Source organism: Ictidomys tridecemlineatus, chromosome 11 (genome assembly GCF_052094955.1).
Source record: "Ictidomys tridecemlineatus isolate mIctTri1 chromosome 11, mIctTri1.hap1, whole genome shotgun sequence".
NCBI classification, from domain to species: Eukaryota; Metazoa; Chordata; class Mammalia; order Rodentia; family Sciuridae; genus Ictidomys; species Ictidomys tridecemlineatus.
The window spans coordinates 23,978,180-24,004,202 of NC_135487.1; the positions used below are offsets into that span (position 1 = coordinate 23,978,180).

The 26,023-nt window shown below is 44.8% G+C and overlaps 1 long non-coding RNA gene across 1 annotated transcript in view; it reads right to left on the reverse strand.

Annotated features, from left to right (window-relative positions):
- LOC120890710 (uncharacterized) overlaps positions 1-26,023 on the reverse strand; it is a 44,550-nt gene that overhangs the window by 10,963 nt on the left and 7,564 nt on the right. The window contains exon 2 of the long non-coding RNA XR_013427701.1: positions 11,657-11,730. This is a non-coding gene — a long non-coding RNA (uncharacterized LOC120890710). The remainder of the gene's footprint in view (positions 1-11,656; positions 11,731-26,023) is intronic.

A 26,023-nucleotide genomic window follows, 5' to 3' on the forward strand; every position in this document is an offset into this window, starting at 1 on the left:
GACACAGAAAGTACCAAAGTATACATTTGCTTTGACTCTGGGAATCCAGTGAAGCAGTCCCCTGGTCTGAACAGAGCCATCTAAAGACAAATAGTAGACAAGGCACCATTACCTTACACCTCTGCTTACAAACTGTGAGTGGTCACCTATTGCCCACCGTGCTTAACCTGAATGCCTCGCCTGTTTTCGCAGGGTACTTTGGCCAGGCTGTACCCCACCCAGCAAACTTTAGCCCCTCGACCTTCCCCCCAGGCACGGGGTGCTCTAGGGTGAGATATGAAGATCTGGAATAGGGAGGGGTTGACAACGAGGAACGAAACCAAAACGTTATCTTCCTGAAGATTTTTTTGTTTGTCAAGAAATAACCCGTTTCCCCTCCACCAAATCTTTTGCTTCTTTACAAGCGCTTACATCCCTAAGTCTACAAAACATGATCATTTTCTGAGCAAATCAAGTCACACACAATGCATTTTTATCGGCACCTTGAATAAAGACATGGCAGACATGAATATCAAAGGTGCAGATGAAAAAGGGCTGAGAGGAGACTCACAATGGGAGAAGAGGGAGCAAAAGAGCACCTGGCGGCTCTGACAGAGCCAAAAGGATTTTGCTGGAGGAACCGCACCCCACAGTCCTCAGAAGATGTGCGGACACACTCACTGAGCCCCTCGTTTCCGAGAGGTATCGTGGAGAATGGCTGAGCGGGTGATCGCTGTAGACGGAGAGGGGCGATTAATTTAGCAACAACTAAAAATGTCGATTCTTCAAACTACGGATGAGTGGAAAGTTTCCTGAATACTTTGGAGCTCCAGTAAGGGTCCTGGGACTCTGTGTTGATTTACCAAACACACATTGTGCCTGCAAAGGAGGTCTCCGGGCAGGTCTTTCTATGACGGTAGATCGGCAGTAGGCAGAATCATTTTATGCCTTATGGTATCCACGACAGACAACATTGACGAGAGGTGACCGCGGGGAGCATCAAGTCTTTTCCTTCACTCTTCGGGGGACATCAAAGCCGAGAGAGGTAACGTGGCTTCAAAGCCAAGGTGAGTGCTCCTAATTCCCGGTGTCTTTTCATCACACTGAGAAATTCGGAGGGGGGGAAAAAAAGGGGTCATGAAAGATGAAACTCATTTCCTGTTTTGCCAGGATCCCTAAACTAGCAGAAAGCTCTGTGACTTGTAAAGTTCTGTACAGATGTGAGTCGTCATTATTGCTCATAACATCGGGCTCTTTTCTTGACCCCTTTCCCACTCAACTTCTTTATGAAATGTCTGGAGAAAGGGAATGATTTCTTCACTTGGGGCCAGGCAGTGAATATATTTAGATGTTTCTTTTAAACGAGGCAAACGTAGCATGCGGAAATCTAACGAGACCCATGTCAAGTCAGGCACTCAATGCACAAAGCCGGTGGGCTAGTAGCAAAACCTGTGGAGAGTGGGTTAAACCAGTTGGGAAGTTGCTCTAGATATATCTAGAATGCCCCTCAAAGGCTCACGTGTTAAAGGCCTGGCGTTCAGCTTGGTGCTCTAGGGAGGTGTTAGAAACCATCAGAGAGGGGACCTAGAGGGAGGTTCCAGTTCACTGGAGGCGTGCCCTCAAAGGGGATTGTGGGATACTGGACTCTGGCACTCTTTCTCTCTCTCTTCTTCCCAGCCACCATGAGGTGAGAAGCTTGCTGTCTTGTGCACTCCTTCTGTGGTGTGCTGCCTCGTCACAGGTCCACGAGCAACTGGGCCAATCACTCATGAGATGGAACCACCAAAATCATAAAACAAAATAGACCTTTCTTCTTTTTAAGTCGATTATCTCAGGTATTTTACTACATAATGGAAAGCTGACTCACACAGCAGTAAAACTCAGTCAATATTTGTCAAAACATCAGTCTTTGTTGTACTGATTCTGAGAACAGTATCTATAGAATAAGGAAGGAAAGTCGTGCTACTACTCTGGGCAGCACCCACCCTATTTCCCTGTGGGTTTCCCTTCAATTCATGGGCATCTCAGCTGTCATGCAAAGCAGCTGAAGAGAGCACCGCCATTTCACTTGAATAATAGAAGTTTACAAAGAACTTTCACCGTTACCTGTGGTGTACAAAGACGAAATATCAGTCCATTCAGGCTGCCATAACAAAATAACATGGTCGGCAGGCTTAAGCAGCAGAAATTTATTCTCACACTTCTGGAGGCTAGAATCTAAATCCAGGTGATGGAGGGTTTGGTTTTTCTAGAGGTCTTTCCTCTGTCCATGGCTTTCAGTGACCACATTCTTTCTGTGTGGCCTTTCCTTAGGACACATGCCTCTTTCTCTTCTTAGAAAACCCCAGCAATCCCGTCAGATTAAGATGCCACCCTTAGGACCTTACTTATCCTTAATCACCTCCTTAAGACCCATCTTAAACTATGATCTCATCAGGTGTTAGGATGGATGGGTTTTAGGCTCCCTCTCTGAGGTCCAGAGAGGAAAACAAGGACTCTCAGAGAGCTGCTCCAGGGGAATTATGTCCCATGTAAGGAAAACATTCTAATCCATCATCTTCTGAAATGTAAACAAGTTTCTTGATATAAAAGTGAGGCCTCTACCATTTAGTGTTTTAGAATCCAAATGGCCACCTTTCCATTCCATGGCAGAGGACATTCCTGTCCAGGGAGAGAGAGAATGAAATGGGATCCTGGGTCCTCTGCGTCCATCAAATTCTATGATGCCTTCAAGAATGAAATTGTCGCTTTTTGAAAGGTGTTCAAAGAAAGAGGTATTGTGTCTGACCCAATAGTGACGAACATGGCTAAATCCCACCACCCAAAACTTTGAAAATTTGACCGGGCCTTGGAAGTCTCCTCGCTCTCCCACGGATGCTCTACTTTCCCATCGCTCTGCCCTTGTCGGCCCTCTTCCCTCTGGTGTCTGTCTAGCCTAATCCAGCCACGGCCCAGCTACAGCTGCGGAAACGGCAAGGTTTGAGAATGTCTCCCACGATGCTGCCAGCCGGGTTGGTTGGGGTAGTGGATTCTAGCCTGGGTGAAGGCAGTCGTGGAGGTAGATAGGGATTGGGTGGGATAAAAAGGAACCAGGGTCTTGAAGCCTTGCTGCTCTGCCAGGTATTCAACTGGAATGAGCTGCTGCACTTTTTTCTGAACCCCAAATCTTCTACCCGATACCCAGGGCCGCTGTAAGTTGGCAAGGGAGGGGAAAAAAGATCACAGGCCTCTATGGCTTGTATCTTAAATGTCCCCAAAGGCCCACGTGGTAAAGGCTAGATTCCCAAGGGCTCCTCTTGGGAGGCAGTGAGTGAGACCTTGAAGAAGTGGGACCTCATGGAAGGTTTCAAGTCATTGGAGAAGTCGGGGGCCCTGGTTTCTTCTTTTCTCTTTCTTTTGCTTCCTGGACATTAGGTGAGTGGTTTGGCTTTGCCACATGCTCCTGCCCAAATCAAAGGGGCCATCCAACCAGGAGCTGGAACTTCCAAAGCTGCGAGCCAAAATAAACCTTTTCTCTTTATTAGTTGATGATTTCAAGTCTTTTGTTATAGTAACAGAATGCTGACTTACACAGAGATTATCAAAATCATGATCTTTATTAAGGATTCTGAACCTCTCTATGATCTACTGATGAGTTTGGCCAAACCAAGGTTCCAATGAAATGCTCTTTTGCCTAAGTAGGGGCAGAGATGCACACTTATACTAAAACAAAAGAGTGGTCTGATTCATTAATGCACTCAGTAGGTACTTACTGTATTCCAGAATTGATTCTAAGTGCTGAAGTTTATACAGTGAACAAGAGAGATAATGTCCCTGCTCTCAAACTTAAAATCTAGTGGGAAGGAAGAAAAAGACAAAAAACAAACAAACAAACAAACAAATAGCCAGATTAATATCAGATAGTAAAAGATGCTATGCAGAGAAGTAAAATTGTATGATGTGACAGGCACTAAATGGCTAATCTATATTTGGTGGATCTTAAGTGGTTGACATTTAGACTAAGAAAGGAAGATAAGCCTGTTTATGGTGAGATTGGGGAGAAATCGCTCCAGGCAGAAGGAGCCGCTCTTGCAAATGCCACAGAGTGGCAACCAGCCTGGCAAGCGCGAGGAACAGAAATCAGACCTTTTCAGTGAGATCACAGTGGAAAGCGGGGTAAAAAGAGGGGCATGAGCTGCCGTCGGGGAGGTAAACAGGCTACAATCACATGAAGTTTTGGAAACCAGGATAAAATGTCAAACGTTGCTCTCGTGGCGTGAAAAGATGTAGAAGAATTTTTAAAAGAGGGATTGATGTGATCCGGGTTGACCTTTGCAAGTGTAATCCTGGGTCATCCACGTTGTCACAGACAACAAGTTCTCTTCAGGCATTAAGGCTGAGGAGTGTTCCATTGCACGATGCTGATGAACCAGGAGGATATTATGCTTAGTGAAATAAGGCCGGCACAGCACGATCTCACTTATATGTGCACTCTGAAACGACCTAACTCATAGAAGCAGAGAATAGAATGGTGGTTATCAAATACTAAGGGCAGGTCAGGGAATGGGGAGATGCTGGTCAGAAAGTACAACATGTGAGCTGGGGAGAATGTGTTCTGGAAATCTACTGTGACTAGAGGGAATCATAATACATTGTACACTTGAAAATTACTAAGAGTAGCCGGGCATAGTGGTGCTCATCTGGAATCCCAGCTACTGAGGAGGGAGGATCCAAGTTCAAGGCCAGCCTGGGCAATTTAGTGAGACCCTGTCTTAAAAATAAAAATAAAAATAATTGGAACGTAGCTCAGTGGTAGAGCCCTCTTGAGTTCCATCTCCAATACCGCAGAAAGAAAAAGAAAGAAAATCTCTAAGAGCAAATTGTAGATTTTAAAGCTCTCATTACAAAAAAAAATGATAAGGATGCAAAATGATGGATATGTTAACTAGCTTGACACTCTACAATGTGTATGTATATCAAAACATCATACTATGTGCATAAATATATATAATTTTGTCAATTTAAAAAAATATGCAATTCTGATTTTCCAAGCACACCAGTTCTGAGATCATTTCAGTATCCAAGCAAGAAATGAAAGAGGCTTGACAATGAGATGGAAGCAGCAATTAAAAGCCTTCCAACAAAGACAAGCCCAGAACCAGATGGATTCTTAGCTGAGTTCTACCAGACCTTGAAAGAAGAACTAACACCCATCTTCCTCAAATTATTCCATGTAATGGAAAGGAAGGGAACACTCCCAAGTGCATTCTAAAATGTATAACCTGGAGGCCAAAACCATACAAAGGCACATCAAAGAAAGAACACTACAAACCTACATCCCTAATGAACATAGATGCCAAAATCTTTAATAAGGTATTAGCAAACCGCTTTCAAAACCTATTAGGAAGATAGTGCAACATGATCAAGTGGGTTTCATCCCAGAGATGCAAGGTTGGCTCAACATATGGAAATGAATAAATGTAACTCACTACAGAAATAGAAGTAAGGACAAGAATCACATGATCATCTCAATAGATGCAGAAAAAAAAAGCCTTGACGAAATCAAGCACCCATTCATCTTACAACACTGGAGAAACTAGGGATAGAAGGAATTTGTTTCAAATTTATAAGTGTTATATCTGAAAAACCCAAAGCCAACGTCATACTTGATGGAGAAAAAAAAAACTGAAAGCATTTCTTCTAAAATCAGAAACAAGGCAAGGATGTCCACCCTCATCACTCTTATTCAGTATAGTCTTTGAAACTCCAGCCAGAGCTACCAGACAAGAGCAGGAAATTAAAGGGATATAAATAGGAAAAGAAAAAGCCAGATGATCCCTGTTTGTTAACATGATCCTATATCTAAAAGTCTCCCCCCCCCAAAAAAAAAAAAACCTATCAGAAGATTTCTAGAACTGAGAAACAAATTCAGCAAAGTAGCAGAATAAAAGATCAACATTCATGGAATACAGCTTTCCTATAGTCCAATAATGAATCTGCTGAGAAAGAAATCAGGAAAACTATTCCATTCACGAAAACCTCGAATACAATATAATATAATACTTGGGAATAAATATAACCCAAGGAGGTTAAAGATCTTTACAAAGAACACTATTCAACATGGAAGAAAGAAATTGAAGAAGACCTTAGAAGATGGAAAGACCTCTCATGTTTTTGGATAGGCAGAATTAATATTGTCAAAATGATCATACTATCAAAAGTATTATACAGATTCAATGCAATCCCCATCAAAATACAAATGACATGCTTCACAAAACTAGAAATCTGGAAGAATAAAAAACTCAGAATAGCCAAAGCAATCCCGAGCAACACTGGAGGCATAACAATACCTGATCTTAAATTATACTACAGGTCTATAGTAATAAAAACACCTGAGTATTGGCACCAAAACAGACGTGAAGATCAATGGAATGTAATAGAAGACACCAGAGACAAATCCACATACTTACAGTCAACTTACACTCACCCAAGTTGCCAAAAAAATATGCTAGAGAAAAGACAGCCTTTTTAACATTTAGTGCTGGGAGAACTGGACATTCATATGTAGAAGAATGAAATTAGATTCCTATCTCTCACCCTGCACAAAAATCAAATCAAAGTAGATCAAATATCTGGAATTAGACCAGAAACTTTGCAACTGCTAGAAGAAAACATAGGGTCAACATTCCAACATATTAGTACAGGCATCAACCTCTCTAACAAGACCTCAAGAAATAAAACCAATAATCAATAATTGGAATAGCATTAAAAAAAAACTTTTGCAGAACAAATAAAATGATTAAGAATATAAAAAGAAGACCTATAGAGTGGGAGAGAATCTTCACCAAATATTCCTTCAACAGGGAAATTAACATCCAGAATATATAAAGAACTCAAAAAAATCTTAGGACAAAACTCCAAATAATCCAAGGAAAAGAATTAAACAGACATTTCTCAAAATAAGAAAAGAAAGTGGCCAACAAATAAATGAAATTCAAGTTCAATGTCCCTACCAATCAAGGAACTTCAAATCAAAACCACATTGAGATTTCCTATCACTCCAGTTAGAATGACAATGTCAAGAATACAATTAATAATGACAGCTGGTGAGAATGGGGGTGGGGAGCCACACTCATTCCTTATTGGTAGACTGCAAGTTAGTACAACCACTTTGGATAGCAGTATTGAGATTCCTTAAAAGACGGGGAATAGAACCAGTATATCACCCAGCTATTTATCCAAAAGAACTAAAATCGCATACTATAGTGATACAGGTACATCAATGTTTACAGCACTACAATTCCCAATAGCCAGGTTATGAAACCAACCCTGACGGCCAACAACAGATGAACAGACAAAGAAAATGTGGTATATTGACACAATGGAGTTTCACTCAGCCACAAAGAAGAATGAAATTACGGAATTTGCTGGTAAAGAACATCATGCAAAGTGAAATACGCCAGACTCCGAAAGTCCAGTGTCAGATGTTTTCTGTCAAATGAGGAAAGTAGAGCAAAGGAAGGGGCAGATATCGTGAAGACCGAGGAGACATCAGTAGAAGGGGCTGAGGCGGGAGGAGGAGGGATGGGAAAAGGCAGGAACCACAGAATGAAATTGACGAAATTATGCTGTGCACATAGGTGAATAGATCACAATGAATTGATTTTTTATGCATATCCATAAAGCACCAATTTAAAACAAATAAATGGAAACAATAGAATAGAAGAAGGGAAACAGAGGTAGGGAGGAGGGGAGGGAAAGAGGAAGCCCGGGAGACTGAAATGGGGGCAATTCTATTCCGTGCATGTATGATTATGTCAAAATGAACCTCACCGTTACGTGCAACTGTGAGGTGCTAATGAATGCACGAAACCAAAGAGGCTTGAACCATGGGGAGATGGTGCAGATGGAGAGAAACATGTGACTAGTGGGGTCTGAGAACTTATTTGTTGGTCTTGGCCAGCAGAAGAAAGGAGTTAGACTAAAACCTAGATGCAGGACACGAACAAGCAGGAGACGTTGTGCTGAGATGGAGAAGAGGGGAGGTTTGAGGGACAAAACAAGTTTTACCTGGGTCACTTGTAGTTCAAAATGCCTTCATTAGACATCCACTTGGATATGTGAGCAATTGGTGTAGCTCAGTGGTACAGCACACTCTAAGTACTCACATGGGTCTGGGTTTAATCCCCAGCAACACACACACACACACACACACACACACACACACACACGATATGAGCAACCAGATCTAAGGGTCTGAAGTTCCATGGAAAGGACAAGGCTACAACGAGAGTTTTGTGTGTGATCAGCACATAGAGCCCAGGAGTCGTTCCCAGAATGGACACACCTTTTAAGCAGGAGGCAGCTCCAGGGCTGAATCTGTGCACCTGCCCAAAGGAACATCAAAGAGACATCACATCCCCAGAAAGTGTGCCATGTAGATGCACCACTTTAAATCTTTATCCATTGTTGTGGAAAGCTGCCCATTTGGCCCCTGCCCTGGCCACTCCAGCAACCTGTCCCAGCAGATAACTCTACCTTCTCTCCAGCATTTATTTGGATGAGGCGCAGTAACTGTAGAGGAGGCTTGAGTTCCCCCTAGAGGTCAGACCATGGTATGGCATCTTATATTGCCATGGGTTCACTTCAATACTTCCTTGGGAGCTCAATAAACACCAGTCACTGTGCAGTGTGCTGTGAACCAGAGAAATAGCAACTCTCTGAGCATCCTGTGCTTCTTCTGACTATTGCAATTGAGATAAACTATGGGGAAAATTACCAAGTGTTTTAAGAGTATATAATGGGTGAAAACCTGAACTTGGGCGTTAGAAAAAGATTGATGAGTGTCATATGTAGTTGTATAGTATTGTACAGCTTAAAAAGACTTTGTCATTCATAAACTCATTAAACTTAAGAACAAACTAGATATGAATATTCTAATTTTGCAGATAGGAAAACTAAGCTCCAAAGAGATTAAGTACAAAATTAAATGTATCCTTGTTGTTGAACTTATGCTTCCCTCTGTCCACTGAGAGAATCTATTAGCCAGGATTCTAGAGTACCAAGGTCAGAAACTCAACCCCCAAATTGATGCAAATAATTGAAAAAAAAACCCCACAACCTATATTTCCCTCTTCCTCCAGTAATGCAGCGTATCTGGGCACACGGACACATAGCTAGATGTCATTATTCAGGTTTCCTCCTTATAACCCGATATTGCTATATTACTAAATTCTGACAACCCAGTGTTAGTGAGCAACTTCTGAATCTTGGCCTTAAAAGATTATCCCCTAGAGGACTTTTGCTTCTGACCATGAAGGTTGAACTGATACAGAAATTTCCCTCTTACCATAAACCATTAGAAAAACAAACAAAATGCAAACAATAACTTTTACAAGACATTGTACAAAATAGAGACCACAGGACTGCTGTTACCCAGATAAGGAAACTAAGCAAGTATCGCACAATGGTGGTCCCTGCTTACTGCCCAGAGACAGTTTCCATGGTATAGTGTGGGGAGGGGAGGTCAAATTGAGCTCTGTGGTCTTGCTGAATTCGGGAGACAGAAGAGAAATTGATGACATAGGCAGCTAGATTCTGTATGGGGAAATGTTTTTTAAAAGGGAGGAAGCCGTCCCCAGGTAAATCCAGAAATCAGCAAAAGAGTCTTTTTATGTAAAATACCTTTAAAACTGGGCTTATTTTCTCACAGCTCACTAAGCTCTGTTCTTTTTTTTTTAGTCTTTTTATCTTTTTTGTACTTCTTTTAAAATACAGGTTTTACTGGTACATCTTCAAGTTTGCTGATTTTTTTCTTCTACAGTATTAAACCAATGAGATAAAGAAAACTCTTAAAATAGGTCATAAAGGGCGGGGGGAAGACATTATATGACCAGAACAAAGAGTGACAACAGATTTCTCAACAGAAGAAATGCAAATCATGAGACAATGAAACAACATCTTTTTTTTTAATTTTTAAAAAATATTTTACTGAAGTATTACAACTTTTGTGTGTATATGGTTCTGGGAATTGAACTCAGTGCCTCAACACACTAGGCAAGCACCCTACCACTGAGCTACACTCCCTCATTAGTATATTAAATATCTACACACACACACACACAGGTGAACAAATGAGTATATTCCTCAATTATAAACATAAAGTGAACACACTAGTGTGGTGTGGCCACCACCCAAGCCAAAATCAGAGTATCACTCAGAATTAACAGTCACACCCTCTAAGACTATTTCTCCAGGAGACCTGGATTTCTAACAGTATGGGCAAATTCATTTCCCAAATTAAGTGAACAATAACTCTTAATCCATCTTTTTCTCTTTGATTTCTTTCATTGTACTTGTGATTTTTCATCCCTATTGATGCATGTAGCTTTGATCTGTTTACTTTTAAATAAGCTTTTAATTTTAGAATAATTTTATATTTACAGAAAAGTTATAAAAGCAGTACAGAAAGGATCAGCATCTTTAGCATACCAAGCATAATATTTAGGTATACCCAGCAAAAATAGCTTTTTAAAAATGAAGGCAGACTAAATACATATGATAGATTAAAAATCCATGCATATGAGCAGTATACAGGAACTATTAAAGCAACCCCTCTATGCAGAAGGAAAATAACTGAAGTAAGTCTGGAACTCAACAAAGGAATGAAGAACCCTCAAATTGGTAATTATAGAGATAAATATAAAGGAAATTTTTTCTTATTTTTTAAAATCACCTTAAAAGGTAATTGTCAAAAAAACAAGTAATTTCTGGTTAATAGCACACATAGAAATTAAATATATAACAACTATAGCACAAAGGCCAAGAGTTCTTGCATTGCATGTGAATTAGTAAACATCACTTCAAGGTAGCCTGCAATAGGTTAATATATCCACTCTTGAGCAATTCATAAAGCAAAACTATACACATGCATGTATTGGAAATAAAATGGAATCTTAAAATTTTTTTTCAGGAGAAGAATACAGATGAACAAAACAGATGGGACATACACAAACAACAAATGTCATGTTTAAATCCAACCATATTGACAATCATATTAAATTTAAATGGCTTAAACAAGCCAACAAAAAGGCAGTGATTGTCAGCTTAACTAAAAAAGCAACACTCAATTTAATTGTAAACACTCCGTTTTATTGTAAAGATCAGATAGGTTTGAAATCAAAAGGTGAGGAAAAAAGATCCTCAAAACTTTAATCAAAAGAAAGCTTGGATGGATAGATTTATCAGATAAAGATAATTTCAAAGCACACTGAGGCAAGCATATAAAGCAGAATTTATTAAAAAGCAGGTAACATAGACTTCTCCTGGGAGAGAGAAGGGGGCCATAGCTGGTATCCTGGCAGGATGCAGAACTCGTCACCGATAACCCGTGGTATCCTATTTGGAGTTTCCACCGAGATCTACACCAAGGTATACAAGTCTTTAAGGTAGAAGCTTTAAAAGAGTATTATATCAAGCTGGTGTTCTCCAAATTAAAGTTGTATGAGGTACTGCTTCAAGAACACACAACCTGGGTTAATTTAAGATAATAAGCCATTGCCTACAGGACAGATAGGATAATGCAGACCCCAATTAATGAAAAGGAAGCACTCATCCCCAGATGACTTTACAACCTGTTCTTCCCCAACCAGACATCAATCCTTACTGACTTCTAAAAGGGAACTCCAAAACTGCTTACCCCACACCTCCCGCTTCCAGCTCGAAGAAGCCAGAACGGTTGTTGTCCCGTTTCCTTACAGCAGTAAGGAGTGCCTAAAATTAGAGGAGAGAAGGAAGCCAGAATTAGGCAGGCAGGCAGTATAGATAAGTAAATTGAGTCATGTCAGGTCAAGTCAGGCCAATTTTTGAGTAAGCCCCACAAGTTGGAGACTGTCCCCTGAGGGACTGAAATGTTAATTCCTTCAGAGCCCTTCCTCCATCCTCATCAAGAACCTGCCCCTGCTCCAACCTGTTGCCAAGTAACCTGTCTCAGGAATTCCCCTCCCTACTGGGAGCTAGGAGGTTGTTATTAATGTGTCCTTTGACGCTCCATCCTGCCCTTCCCCTTCAGCCCACCTGTTTTCCACCTTGTGGCCATCCCACCAAGCATTCCTGGTAGCATTCCTGGGCCTCATCAAAGCAAGTCACATTCCAAAATGGGGCAACTGTAGTGATAAAAGGGCTATTCATTAGGACAATATAACAATATCGGGTGTGCTGGCACCCATTGGTAGTGCTTCAAAACACGTGAAGCAAAACCTGATATAGCTGAAAGGAGAAACAGACAAATCCATGGTTATAGTTACTCATTTCAACATATTAATCTTAGTCATTAAAGGAAAAAGTTCCCCCAGAAAGCAATAAGACTTGAATCTCACTTTCTATTTTTCTTCTTTTTATTTATTTATTTTTTTGATACTGGATTTAACTCAGAGCCACTTTTGCAGCCTTATTTTGAGACAGGGTCTCCCTGAGTTGCTTAACACCTTGCTTTTGCTGAGGCTGGGTTTGGACTCATAATCCTCCTGCCTCAGCTGCTGGGATTACAGGTATGTGCCACTGCGCCAGGCAAATCTCACTTTCAAAAATTTGACTTAACTAGTATTTATTGACCACTCCATTCTATACCTGCATGCACATTCCTTTCAAGTAAACAAATAATATTCCTAAAAAATAGACCATATTCAGGACCCAAAACTCAATAATGAATTTGAAAGCATTGAAATCTTTTATCACACTAGAAACTAGAAATTGATAATAGAAAGATGTTTGCAAAACCTCAATTATTTGGAAATGAAACAACACATTTAAATAACATGTGGGTCAAAGAAGAAATCACAAATGATATTAGAAATTATCAGCCCAGCGTGAGGGTGCATGCCTGTAGTCCCAATGGCTCAGGAGGCTGTGGCAGGAAGATCACAAGTTCAAAGCCAGCCTCAGCAACTTAATGATCTCCCTGCAACTCAGTGAGGCCCTGTCTCTAAATAAAAAATTAAAAGGGCTAGGGATGTGGCTCAGTGATTAATTTCCTTGGGTTCGATCCCTGGTATCAAATAAAAAAGTCTTTTTCTTTAATTTAATTAAAATGAAAATGTAATAGACCAAATTTGTGAAATCCAGATAAAATGATATATAGGCAAATTATGTTAAGAAACTCATATTAGAAAAGAAGAAAAGACTAAAATCAACAATCTAAGCCTATATAGTCACATACTAGAAAATGAACAGAGCCAAAACCAACTGAAAAGAAAACAGAAGCAAGATGCACCCCTGTGATTTCCGATAGTCTATAGGCTGAGGCAGGAGGGTCACAAGTTTGAGGCCAGGCCAGACACCTTCGTGCAACCCTGTTTCAAAATAAAATTTTAAAAGGGCCAGGGATGTACTTTGGTGGTAAAGTGCTTGCCTAGCATGTGAGAAGGCCTGGGTTCAGTCCCCAGCACCACAAGGGAAAAAACAGAAATAGAGAAGAAAAAATCAATGAAAACAAAATTTATTTGTTTAAAAGATCAATACATTTGATAAATTCTGACCATAATGATCAAGAAAAAAGTAGTGAACACATAAATGACCAACATCAAGAGGGAAAAGGCATAACTACAAATACTGGAGATGTTAAAATCATAATAAGAGAATATTGTAAACAACTTTACACCAATAGATTAACAGCTTAGATGAACTGGAAAAAATCCCTTAGAAGACACCAACTACCCCCAAACAATGGAGCATTTATGCACATCAAACAAACCCTTCTCAATTTCAAGAATCAAATACAATTGATAATTTAGACTTAACAGACTAGAGAATATTTCATCCATCAATAACTGAATACAGTTTCTTCTCAGCAGCACACAGATCCTTTTCTAATATAGACCACATTATGTAAGCTATCACATATGTTGGCATACAATTGTAATGTTACATTAATATATTTTAGAATCTGTAGGATTATTTTGATAGCTCCTTTTCCATTGATATTAATTTTTGTGTTCTTGCTTTTTTCCTGATTAGACTTGCTTGTTTTTAATCAAATTTTAACTCTATTACTTCTTCTCTATTTCATATATTTCTGCTCCTACTCCTATTTTTCCTTCCTGCTACCTATTTGAAAACAATTTGATCATTATTCTAGCTTCTTCCTGATGCAAGGACTTTAAGTTATAAATGTTCATCTGAGTACTGTTTCATTCAGAGATCCTGATATTTTAAGCTTCTATCATCACTTAATTCAGAGCACTTTTTATTTACTTTTCTTGTGCTTTCTTCCTTGACCTCTGAGATATTTAGAAGTGCACCATTTCATTTTGAAATAGTTGACATGTGGGAGTGGAGTTCTAGATATCTTAAGTTGATTGATTTCCAATGTAATAAAATTATGCAGGAAACACAGTCTGCATGATTTCACATTTTAAAAAGTAATGGAAATGCTTTCTATATTGATTGCATTGGTTACATATATGTCAAAACTAATCAAATTGCATACTTCAAATACATGCATTTTAGTGTACTTCAATTTTACCTCAGTAAAGCTATGGGGGGTGGTGGAAGACACCAACTATCAAAGTCCACCCAAAAGAAAACATGGGCACAGTGGTGCACACCTATAATCCCAGCAACTGGGGAGACTAAACATAAGGATCACAAGTTCAAGGCCAGTCTCAGCAACTTATTGAGGCCCTAAGCAGTTTAGTAAGACCCTGTCTCTAAATAAAAAGGGCTGGGAATGTGGCTCAGTGGGAAAGCACTCTTAGGTTCAATCCCCAGTAGCCTCCACTCCCCCATCCCCAGGGAAAAACGGAAAGGAAGAAAATACATCTTGAAAAGTCCCTGTAACTATTAAGAAATTTGAATTTGTAGTTAAAATCCTCACTATGAAGAGAATTCTAGGCCCAGATGGCTGCCCTGATGAATCATACTAAAAACATTTAATGAAGAAATCACACCAATTCTACACAAGTACAAAAGGGAGAAATACTTTCTAACTCGTCCTATAAGGTCAACATAACCCTAATATCAAAATCCAGCAAAGATAGTACAAAAAAAAAAAAAAACTACAAGATATCCCTCATTCATAAATGAAAAAACCCTACAACAACCCTATATTGTTGATTAGATTACACTAGTAATCTAATCAACAATATATAAAAGGGTAAGACACCATGACCAAGTAAATTTTATCCCAAGAATGCAAGATTGGTTCAAGTGTCAATCAATACAATGCACTGTATCAACAGAATGAATCAGAAACATTATACGATCATCTCCGTGGTGCAGAAAAGCATTCCTTTCCTGATTTAGACATGTTCCGCAAACTAAGAGAATTAGAAAGAACTTCCTCAACCTGATAAAGAGCAACTATGAAAAACCAAAGGCTAAGATCATACTTAATATTGAAGATCAAATGCTTTTCCTCTCAGAGTCAGGGCCAGGGTGGCCATTCTCGCAATTTCTATTCCACCTCGTCCTAGAGTTTCTGGCCAGTTTAATAAAGCAAAGTAAAAATGATTCATGCAATCACATGGCTGAGCCTCAAAAACATGATGCTAAGACAAAGAAGCCAAATGAGAAGAATACATAAGATTCCATTTATGTGAAATTCTGGGAAACACAAAAGCACAGGGATAGGAAACAGGCTGGTGTCACTTGGGGCCGGGGGTCACGGTAGGGGACTGACATAAGGTTGAAATGACCTCTACTTTGAATGTAGTAATGGTTATATGACAGTATACATGTGTCAAAAATTGTAAGACTGTACACTTCAAAGTTGTTAATTATTGGATGAAAAATATAACTCAATCAACAATTTGAGGGAAAAAAAATACTTACCCGCTCCTCTTTCCCCTCTCTCTAGGGAGCAGACAAGCACTTGAGAAGCCACCTTGGACCTAGAGATAGAAGCCGAGAACCAAGGGAGGCAGAGCCGTCCTGTTGCCGCAGGCCCTTGCTAAAGGAAATGTGTGGTTTCCGCCGCTGCCCGTCAGCTTCTTTGATGTGGCACGGGGGTCTGCACGCTAATCAGTGAGCAAGCTTCAGCGTAACCGGTTTCAAAGGCTCAGACAAGGTCCCCGTTCTCGAGCTCTGCCTGCTGCCTGCTCTTGCTCACCAGGCTTTGTCTCTGTCCCCCAGGCTCCGGGTGGAGGCGGCCTGCTCCTGCTCCGCAGATCCAGTCTCCTGATCTCTTGTGTCCAGTGGGAGAGTGTGGACTTGGCTTCTGACGGTTCCAGCCAACATCTCCTGCCCTCTCTGGGCTCTGCCTGAGTCACCTGCCCACTCCTGAGCCAGTCACTCAGGCCAGGTGAGCACAGTGCCACCACCTAGGCCACGCCTGAGTAGAACCTTCTGTGCGGAAAATCCGGGGTAAAGCCACACCCAGTGCACCATATGGGCAGAGGGAGTCCCCCGGGAGATATGGGGGGTAAGAAGGGTGGCCAAGGGTGACAGATGGCCCTGTCGGGACTATGCAGATGAACTAACGACTTCCCTACTGACACCCAGTGAGAAGGTGACAGGTGCTGGAGGCTAGCCTCCTGAGCAGGTCTAGTGTTCCCTCCATGGCCCTCACAAAATGTGGCACAGAGCAGTCCTGCAGCTGCCATTCCACCCTGAGCTCCTGGCTTGGCCACCTTGATTTGTCTACCCTTGATTGGAGTCAAAATTATCACCACTAAGGAGAGGGTACCAAAAAATGAAATATGGTAGGAAAGACCAGGGTTTGTGTATGGACATGTCATGGAGGAAAAAGCACTTACTCCAACATCCCATGTTTAAAGCAGTCTTATCTTCTACCCCTAAACTCTGATCCCACCTCGTTCAGCTGTGTGATTTTGGACAAGACGCTTAACCTCTCAGAGTCTCAGATGTGTCACCTAAAATGTGACCATTACAGCTCCCCAGGACTATAAGAACAAAATGTGCCACCAAGTGCAAGAGTACTCTATAAACAGCAGCGACAGCCCAAGGAGCAGTCACTGCCCGGCTGTTCCCACGGGCTTAGACCACTTAGCCCATTCGGCCATTTCTCCAGTCTGTACTCTCTAAATGGAATCCTTCAAATGCACCCTCAGTTTCAATTTCCAACTCTCCATCAGGTCTACACAACAAAGAAAAACCCTCACTTGGAAAACCTGTGTTTGCTGTGCCCAGTCTGTTTGTAACACTAAAATGATTTACTATGTTGCAAAAAAAAAAAGAAGTTGCAGAGCAAGACAGAAGTAATGGAGGGGCTTAGACCCCAAATCTCCACCTCTGGTGACCAAATCCAAGGGAATTGTGTCAACCCTGTTTTCTCATTTTCTGGGAGGCAGCGGCTGAGATACAGTGGCCTCTGTGGATCTGGTGTGCACACAGGCCTTCCAGGCTACAGGGCCCTGGGGGAGGGCTGCTGACCAGCTCCATGGCCAAGTGCAGGTCTAAATCAGCTGGACAGCTGTGGGGATGGATATAAGGAACTTGTGGCCCATCCGTCAGGATCTTTTGCTGAACGGCCTGGTTGTTTGGGCATCATCTAAATTGTGCCTGGGAGGCTCGGTCATGAAACAGCAGCAGGCTCTGCCAGCGATGGGTGGAGAGGCAACCTGGAGTCTGGCTAGCCAGGAGCATGCACCGAGATGGAGAAGTGCATGCACGCCCACGAGCTCACTCACATCGCCGGCACACTCAGTGAACACACCTAGGATGCACACGTCAAATGAACCCTCTCTCCTTCACAAAGGTGCTCCCATGTCCCCATGCGCACACCTTTACTCCACTTCACTACTCACATATCAGACACACTCACCTGCACTCAAGAAAGCAAGTTTAGCCCACACTCACCCATGCACACACTCAACCCTGAAACCATCCACCACTCACAGGCCCACGGTCACTCTCAAAATTTACACACCTCACAATTCACAATAAATGAGTAGTCATATAACACACAAACACAGCTACACACTCAAACCTGTTCCAACACACAGGGTCAAGCATGCATTGCACACTCTTCACACACACGCATGCACACACACACTGGAAGTCCTGCATGTGCAGGTGAAGGCCTTGCCTGTGCACATCCTAGCTTTCATTTCTTTGCTGACTTATGTTTTCACTAGAAATCTTGGTTCAAAATGGATCCCCACTGAGCACGCTCTCTGAGGGTTCCCAGCCATATGCTTGCTACAAAAATTCTGCCTATGTGTCAGATTCTGGCATGAATGAAATTCAACCCACACACGTGTATACATTGCAAACAGGAGCCAGAACGGAGTTCTCGCTGCAGGATGGATGGGCACCTTGGAGAGAGCCCTGGCACCTGGCCAGGAAGGGCATTTGGGTTGGGAATAGCTTCCGGCAGCTCTCCTGAGGCTGGTCTCTGGTCTACCCAGCCCCAATGCCAGCCAAGTTGGGGTTCATTCGACCACAAGAAAGAAGGGCACAGCTGGAACCACTGGGAGCCATGCCCAGCATCTGGGAACATCGTCAATGCAAAGGCTTTTCCAAGCTGGAGAGGGAGAAGTTAGAAAGGACTCGGGGCTGCTTAAGGGAGGTCAAGGTTTGGGGTTGGTCTATTTTGCTGGTCCAGCATCAGGCAGAGGTTTGCTGCTAGTATCAAATAGCTGCAATGAAACATTGGTGCTCTGCAGAGAATAGAGGAGGTGCAGGCAGGTGAAGGGTGCAGAGGTGAGCCTAGCAGGAGGCAGAGTGAATCAGCCACCGGAGACAAGCTCCGAGCCAAGCATCTAATTCATGCTCTAACTAGTTCATGCTCTGCCCCTTGCTGACCTATGACCCTGGGCAAGTGTCTGCACCTCCCTGGGCCTTAGTTTTCTCATCTGTAAAAAGAGTGTGAGAGTGATGTTCCCATGACAGGGTCGTTATGGATGGATGGGTTAGTAATAATAAGGGATGGCTCATGCTACCCTTCCTGCAGATACTGTTAGGGTTTAGATATGAGGTGTCCCCAGAAAACTCATATGGGAGACAATGTAAGAACATCCAGAGGTGAAGTCATTGGATTATGGAGGGTTATGACCCAATCAATGGCTTGATCCACTGATATGGAGTCACTGGGTCGTGACTGTAGGCAGGTCGGCTGTGGCTGGAGGAGGTAGGTCACTGGGGCTATGCCATTAGGGGGTTATATTTTTGTCCCTGGTGAGTGAAGCTTTGCCTTTCAGTTTCCTGATTACCTTGTCCTGAGCTGTTTTCCTCCCCGATACCCTTTTATCATGATGTTCTGCCTCATCTCAGGCCAAGAGCGATGGAGTAGGCTGGCCATGGACTGAAACCTCTGAAACTGTGAGCCCGGGTACATCTCTTCTTCTCTAAAATCGTTCTTGTCAGGTCTTTTGGTCACAGTGCCGAAAAGCCTAAAAACAGGCACCAAGAACAGAGCTGAGCACGCAGCAAGTGCTTGGATTTTTTTTTTTTTCCTACTGTTGTGGTAACAAATGCCACAGATTTCGTGGCTGTTAACAATGGAAATTGATTCTCTCGTAGTTCTGGAGGGCAGAAGGACAAAATCTTACAAGGCTAAGATCAAGGTGTTAGTGGGGCTGATTCCTTCCAGAAGCTCCAAGATGCACTTCTTTCCTCATCCAGCTTCCGGAGGACGCCTGCATCCCTTGCTTCGTGGCCACATCACCCCAGTCTTTCTGTAATCGCATCTCTGCTCCTCTCTTGGATCCTACTTTCCTTTCATAAGGACCTGCGTGGTTATATCAGACTCACCTGCATGACCTCCCTAAATCAAGGTCCATAATCGCACTTAAAAAATCACTTTTGCCATATAAAGTAGCCTATTCACAGGACATGGGTATCTTTGGGTGGAGGGACTTCATTTTGGCAACCACAGTGCTCAGTAAATGTTAGAAATTGCACTAGGACACCTTCTGCACTTGAGTATCTGATGCTGATTCTGGGGTGCAGCCCAAGACTTTGTATTTTTAATAACATTCCCCGTGACGTTGAAGCTGCTGTTCTGGGTACCAATCTTTGAGAATCACTGTACTGCAATGTGCTGCCTGCTGAGAGGAATCTCTGTCTCTGCAAATGTTCAAGGAGAGGACAAGTGGCCATTGGTCATAATATAGTAAGACAGGGTCAACCAAATTCTCCTTCCAGTGCCTTCCCTCCAAGAGGCTCCGAGCCTGGGCCCTCCGAGGAAAGGGTATCCAAGATCTTCTTGGGACAAGCGAGTTCTGTTCAGTCTACTAACTAAATGCCTCTTAGAGTTCAGGTCTCATTATCTCTCTTGGAGGTTCCTGGTGCCATCAAGAGGACCTGGGTGCTGGAGTCTGATGAGCCTGGGTCCTAGCCTTCTCGCCCCCTCCCTCACAGCAGGGACTGGGGCAAGCCACTCAAACCTCAGTCTAAGGTTGCTCCTATGTAGGATGGAGAGCTCAGTGCTAGTTTTCTAGATCAAGAAAAAAAAAATCTAGTACTATCCCATGATTCACACAGCATCTGGCATTTGGTGTGAACCCAAAATGTTAGTGTTCCCCTCCCCTGAAAGAAAGAGATGGTGGTCACCTTTGTACCGATCAGCCGTCACTATGGTCTTCATGATCATGAGCAAGACCCTGTGCACAGTAAGGTCATCAATGCAGAACTCAGACAAGAGGACAGACTGGAGGGGACAGCAGAAGGGATGCACACAGGAGCACGATACAGGAGGGCAGGGTGGCCAAAGGTGGAGGAGAAGGACTGTGGCTGGGAGGCATCTCGGCAGCCTTTGAGGGTACCCACCTAACAGTGGGCATGTGCAAGGGACCAGACTGAAGCCAAATCCTTCTGCTTTGGGCTCCTCCTCCCTGTCTTGAAAAAGCTTTCCTGGTCCCACCTTCAGCCTTGAGAAGGGAAGACAGATGTGCATCTATTATTTTTCAAGGATCTATAAGCCTAGGTGCCAGGCTCTGTGCACCCTGCTCTGTCTACCTCATCTGAGCTGCCTGATGACCTGAGGCGGATATGCTCATAACCTTATACGAGTGAGGAAATGAAGCCTCTTACAGCCTCATCTCCCCTCCCTCCCCGCTTCCAGATGTAACATCACCTGCTCTTCCCAGAAGCTGCTGTCCTGTGCCAGTTGCAGGACCCCTCAGATGAACCTCAGCTTCCTTCCCGTCTGGCCTCTCTCTGTTCCACGTTCAGTGGGATTTGTGCAGGGCTGCAGGAAGGCCAGGTGTGTTTGCGGGGGCGGGGTGGGGGGGTGGAGGTGCAGTGGAATCTGTAGCCATTCATCAGCCCCCTTCGAAAAGCTGTCTCCCCTCTTTGCTGCTTATTCTTCTTATTATTATTTTCCAGGCGGCGTTGCCCACAATGGTTATTGCCTCCAACTCCAGAGGGCCCCATCAACTGCCACCGGCTTTTATTCCTGCAAATAAAAATGTAAGCTCCGCAGCAAGGAAACTGCAGGCTAAAGAGACAAAGCTCATAAACTGGCATTTTAAATGTGGAAAGAAGGTGCTGGAAATTCTCTGGGTGCTGCCTCCTGCATCCCCTCTCCACCCATCCAGTTGCTGGGCACAACTGCCCCCTAGAAGGACTTCTTCCAAGCTCAGGAGGGAGCCCATCGGTGGGTGAGAAAGGCAACAAATTGGAAAGCCTTAGGATGGCATTGAAGTGGTTTGAGCCACCCCCCAGCCCCCAATGCACACGGACTTGGGTACCTCCTTTGGTACCAAAGCACAATAAAAATAAGTCAAACCCCTCACACTCTCTGGATATTATGTCTTGGAGTGTTTTCTGTGTGTAACAGACATTTTCAACTAATTTCCTATGTATTGGCCTCAATGGGAAACCTGGGGCCTTCTTAAAACAGGCTGTGCTTTTCTGGCAGCCAGAGGCGAGAAGAGCAGCTGCCACCCTGAAGGGGCAGAGACCTCTTCCCGGCAGGGGTGCAGCTCGGCCACCATCAAATGACCTTTTCTTCAGTAGCCAAATGGGGCCTCCTTCTGCCATGCAGGGCATCGAGGAGAGAGGAAGCACCATCCAGACTCCACCATTGGCAGGCCACAGTCCAGAGCCCGGCAATGCCAAGGTGAATGAGACGAGGGCCCTGCCATGGAAGAGCTGGAGACCAGCGGGAGGCACACATGTGGACAGTCACTGTCAGGGTCAGAGGAGCGGGCGGGGGCCGGGAGTGCTGAGGCACCTGGGAAGTCAGGGTCAGCTCCCAGGGAGCACATCTTGGAGATCCCCAGGAAGAGGATAGAAGCCAAGACCCCTGGGCCCCAGGCTGTCCCTGCCCCTCTCTCCCATCAAGGTGCTGGCTGTCCACCTGTGCCCTTGAGGATGTCTTGTGATTCTTTTTCTCTGTCCCCAGATGGTGAGTTCTTTAAGTCAAGGGAAATCTTATTTTTTCCCTGTATCTTCTACGCCTGAGTCATAGTTGGTGTTTAGAAATGTGTTGGAGGAAGCCTAGGACATGGGAGGGACACTCAGGTGCACTAACTGCTGAGACCACGGGAGGATGAGGGAAGATTGGTGCAGAGGAGGGCAGGGCCCATGTCAGGGCTGTGAACCTGGGAAGGCCTCGACTCCACCCCATAGGAAATGCACCAGAGGTCCTGGGACAGCCTTGGAATTGTCCCCATAGGTAATGTGTCTGGGCGTCTGGGTCTCTCCACCCACCACGTAGGCCCCAGATTGCTCACAGCCAGTGTTTTAGGCCGTGGCATAAAGAGCCACCCCCACCTTTCATCCTCCCCCAGCCTCTTCCTGCCTACATTGTTCCAGAGTGTTTTACCTGGTACAGGTGTGCTGCCTCCACCCTCACCTCCCGCCCCCTTGAGGCCAACGAGGCCTTCTAAAAATGTGTGACCAAAGATATCACCTCCTTACTCAGATCCCAGTTTCTGTGCCTGGCCTTCCCATCTCTGCTTCTCCCAACATCTCTGACCTCACCTTCATCCTACTCACTAGCTTCTGCCACCCTGGTCTCCTCTCTGTTCTGCAAACAAGCCCATGCCCCAGGGCCTTTGCTTGCGCTCTCTCCCCACCTAGAATGTTTCCTTTCATCTCTTGGATGGTTCCCCTCATCTCGGAGGTCTCCATGGATACCCTTTCCTCTACAGGGACTTCCCTGAACACCCTTTCTAAGTGAGCCTTCCTCTGCACCCCCAATCCTCTTCTTTTCTCACAAGGACAGCACCTTTGCTGTAGTGTGTACCTCCTTTGCTAGAACATTTGCTCTGTGAGGGTAGTGACCTTGTGTGGCTGGTTTCCCTCCATGTTCCCAGCACATGAGAAGCACCATGTGAGTGTCCTTATTACTGTCATTGGTGGTGGTGGTGTTTTCTTGGTTTTGTCCTCGTACTGAGACAGGAATTTGGGGATATGGGCAAAGAAAGAATATACTGAGTCTCAAAAGAGAAGTGCCCTATGAACTGCTGGGATGCAGGTAATGCCCATCAACCTTTGAAAGGCCACGCAAGCAACGGTAAGCAACCAGCCCACAGCCTTAGCCCATGGCCTCGGTCCTGTTCTTGCCTGCAAAAAAGCAATACGTGATTCAAAGGCAATACTCAAGCATAGAGAAAACTGGCCTGGAATTGTGTAAGTCCCCCCTGATTCCACCTCTAGTTTAGGCCCTAGCTACCATCGCTCTCCAAATGTTTACACCCCGGAACAACGGGTTGCTATCTCTCCCCTGGAGATGGCCTACTTTCTCCCTGGAATATGAGTTACTTTCTTTATCCCAAAAGATGTCCCACTCTTGAGATAACCTGAATTCCCCCATTGAATGTGTATCTTTTACTTAAATAAATCTCTGTGTCTCTATCAGCATGTGCTGAAACCCTTTTCCATCCATATACGCCAAGGACCCCACCTGTCCTGAGTTGAGGTCCTCCTCTCCGGGAACTCCTCCAGTCCAGCGGCAGTACTTGCTATTCTCTTTCTCCCTCTCTTCCCAAGTCTCTAGCACCCATAGAGCTGCCTGGCCTATAGAAGGAACGGAATGGAACTGAATAAGTGCTATTTGGACAATTAAATGCAGAAGTCAGACCCTGGTGTTTGGGTGGAGGAGGAATGGGACAAAGGTGTCTCTCCAGGACACAGAGAAGACTCCAGAAGATACAAGCAAGAGGGGGCTCATTGGTCTACCCAGAGCCCTCCAGACATGAGAGGACCCGGGCCTCTTGCACAATCTCAGCCTGAGCCAGACAGTCACAGTGATTTAGGATTTGGAAGGACCTGTTAAGTATCAGGACACCTAACCTCCTACCCAGGACTAACACCTCCTCCAGAGTGTCCTGAATCATGGTCACCGTGTCTGCTGGCCAAGGACAGCAGAAGGGACAGGTCTCTCCTACAAGGAACAGCCCCATCAGCTAGTCACAGCCCTAATCCTGAGGCCCAAGGTGGTCTCCCCCAAGGAAGGCCCTGGAATTCCCAGCATCGCTCTGAGACCCCACCCCTCAGCACCCACTCCTGGAAAGATGAAGCAGAAACTCAGGAAGCAGCCCTCTCCTGCTCCTTTTCCTCCAGTGCCTGCAGCCTCCCCACTCGGCCCCTCCTCATGGCCCTGTGAATCCCTGAGACTGTCAGGGCTCCTTTGAAAACACCTGGGCTTGGAGAGAGTGACCACAGGTGGGCTGGCTCCACGTGCAGGGCGGAACACCCCATTCACTAGCCACTACCAATGGAGCTCTGGGATCGGCAGCTCTCTGCAGAGGAAGGGCCGGGAGTGCACTGAGGGCAGGCAGGGAGGTGGCCTCGAAGCCAGGAGAGCACATTTCCACGACACAGGAAAGATGGAGACTGGCCAAAGCTGCAGCCAAGAGCCGCACAGCCCCTCAGCCCCTGCAGGAGACCCGCTGAAGGGGAGGAGGCCGTGATCTGTGGGCAGCATCTGAGCCTTGGAGGATTCGCAGTGTCAGGGTGGCACTGCAGGTCGGATGGTGAGGAGCAGAGGAGACACCCTAAGGTGCAGGCAGGTGGGAGGGACATGCTTTGCCGCTGGGAGGCTCGGAGGGCAGGACCCTAGGACAGCGGAGTTGTGTCCAGATCCTTCCTTTCTCTGGGAACTGAATGTCCACTTCTTTGGGCTCATTTTCCTCCTCCAACCCCAGGCACTTAGTTTCAGCGGGATCTAGGTCCCCAAAGAGGCATGACACCATGGCATGCCGACCCAAGCCCTTCCCTGAGATTCCTCAGATTAAAAACAAGGAAAACAAAGCATTGTCCCCTCTGTGGGTGAAACCTGGGATTGGGGAGATAGAGAAAACGCACCTGGGAGAACCGATGTGACATCCAGAGAGACCGAGGGGCCTATCCCAGGAGAACTGAAGTGTGTGAGCCCGTGCCCGGGCTGAAATCTGGCAACTTCAGCCAGTAGAGCCCCTGGTAACCTAAACCAAGTCACTGGCCACCAAAAGACTGCTCGTATCAGAACTGCAGGCCAAAGGGTGGGCTCGTGGCGAGTGTGCCCGAGACGGTGGGAGGCTGAAGCCGCCGGTGTGCAGAGCCAGGGCAGCCCCCAAGGGCCTCGGCCCTCTCAAGTCTGATGCCCCCAGTCCAGGGACCAGCGCTAGTGACACCTGGCATCCGCGCCTGCTGTGATGATGGTGCCAGCCTCGCTGCTCATGGAGAAAGTTATTTATTTGCTTCATAAGCAGTAAAGCCCGAGGTGCACCAGGGCAGGGCCCGAGCTCGCCTTTCTGTGCCATTTCACGTTGTATTTCACCCTGGCAAGAGCGATTCTACTTGGCTGGGAAATTGATTTTAAATCAACTTTTTTTTTTTTTTTTTTTTTTGCTGCTGACAGCCCCATACCACCCTCCCCTCCCTGAGCCTTTGCCCTCTGTCCCCTCTGAAATCCCAACTCCCATCTCCCACACTCCTACACACACACGCGCACACACACACCAGCTCTTCTCCACGCTGGGTGCTTCATCTTTCCCCAATTCCACTTATCGATGCACTTTCATAACCAACTCCATCTGTGGCGCCGAAACCAATCTGGGGTGATGGGTCCCCCCCGAGAGAGAGGAAGCCGTCTGGAGGAGATGTGGACTTTAATTCTTGGCACCCGCCTGGAGGGAGCGAGCTGGCCCTGGGCACCAGGAGGATGACCAGCTGT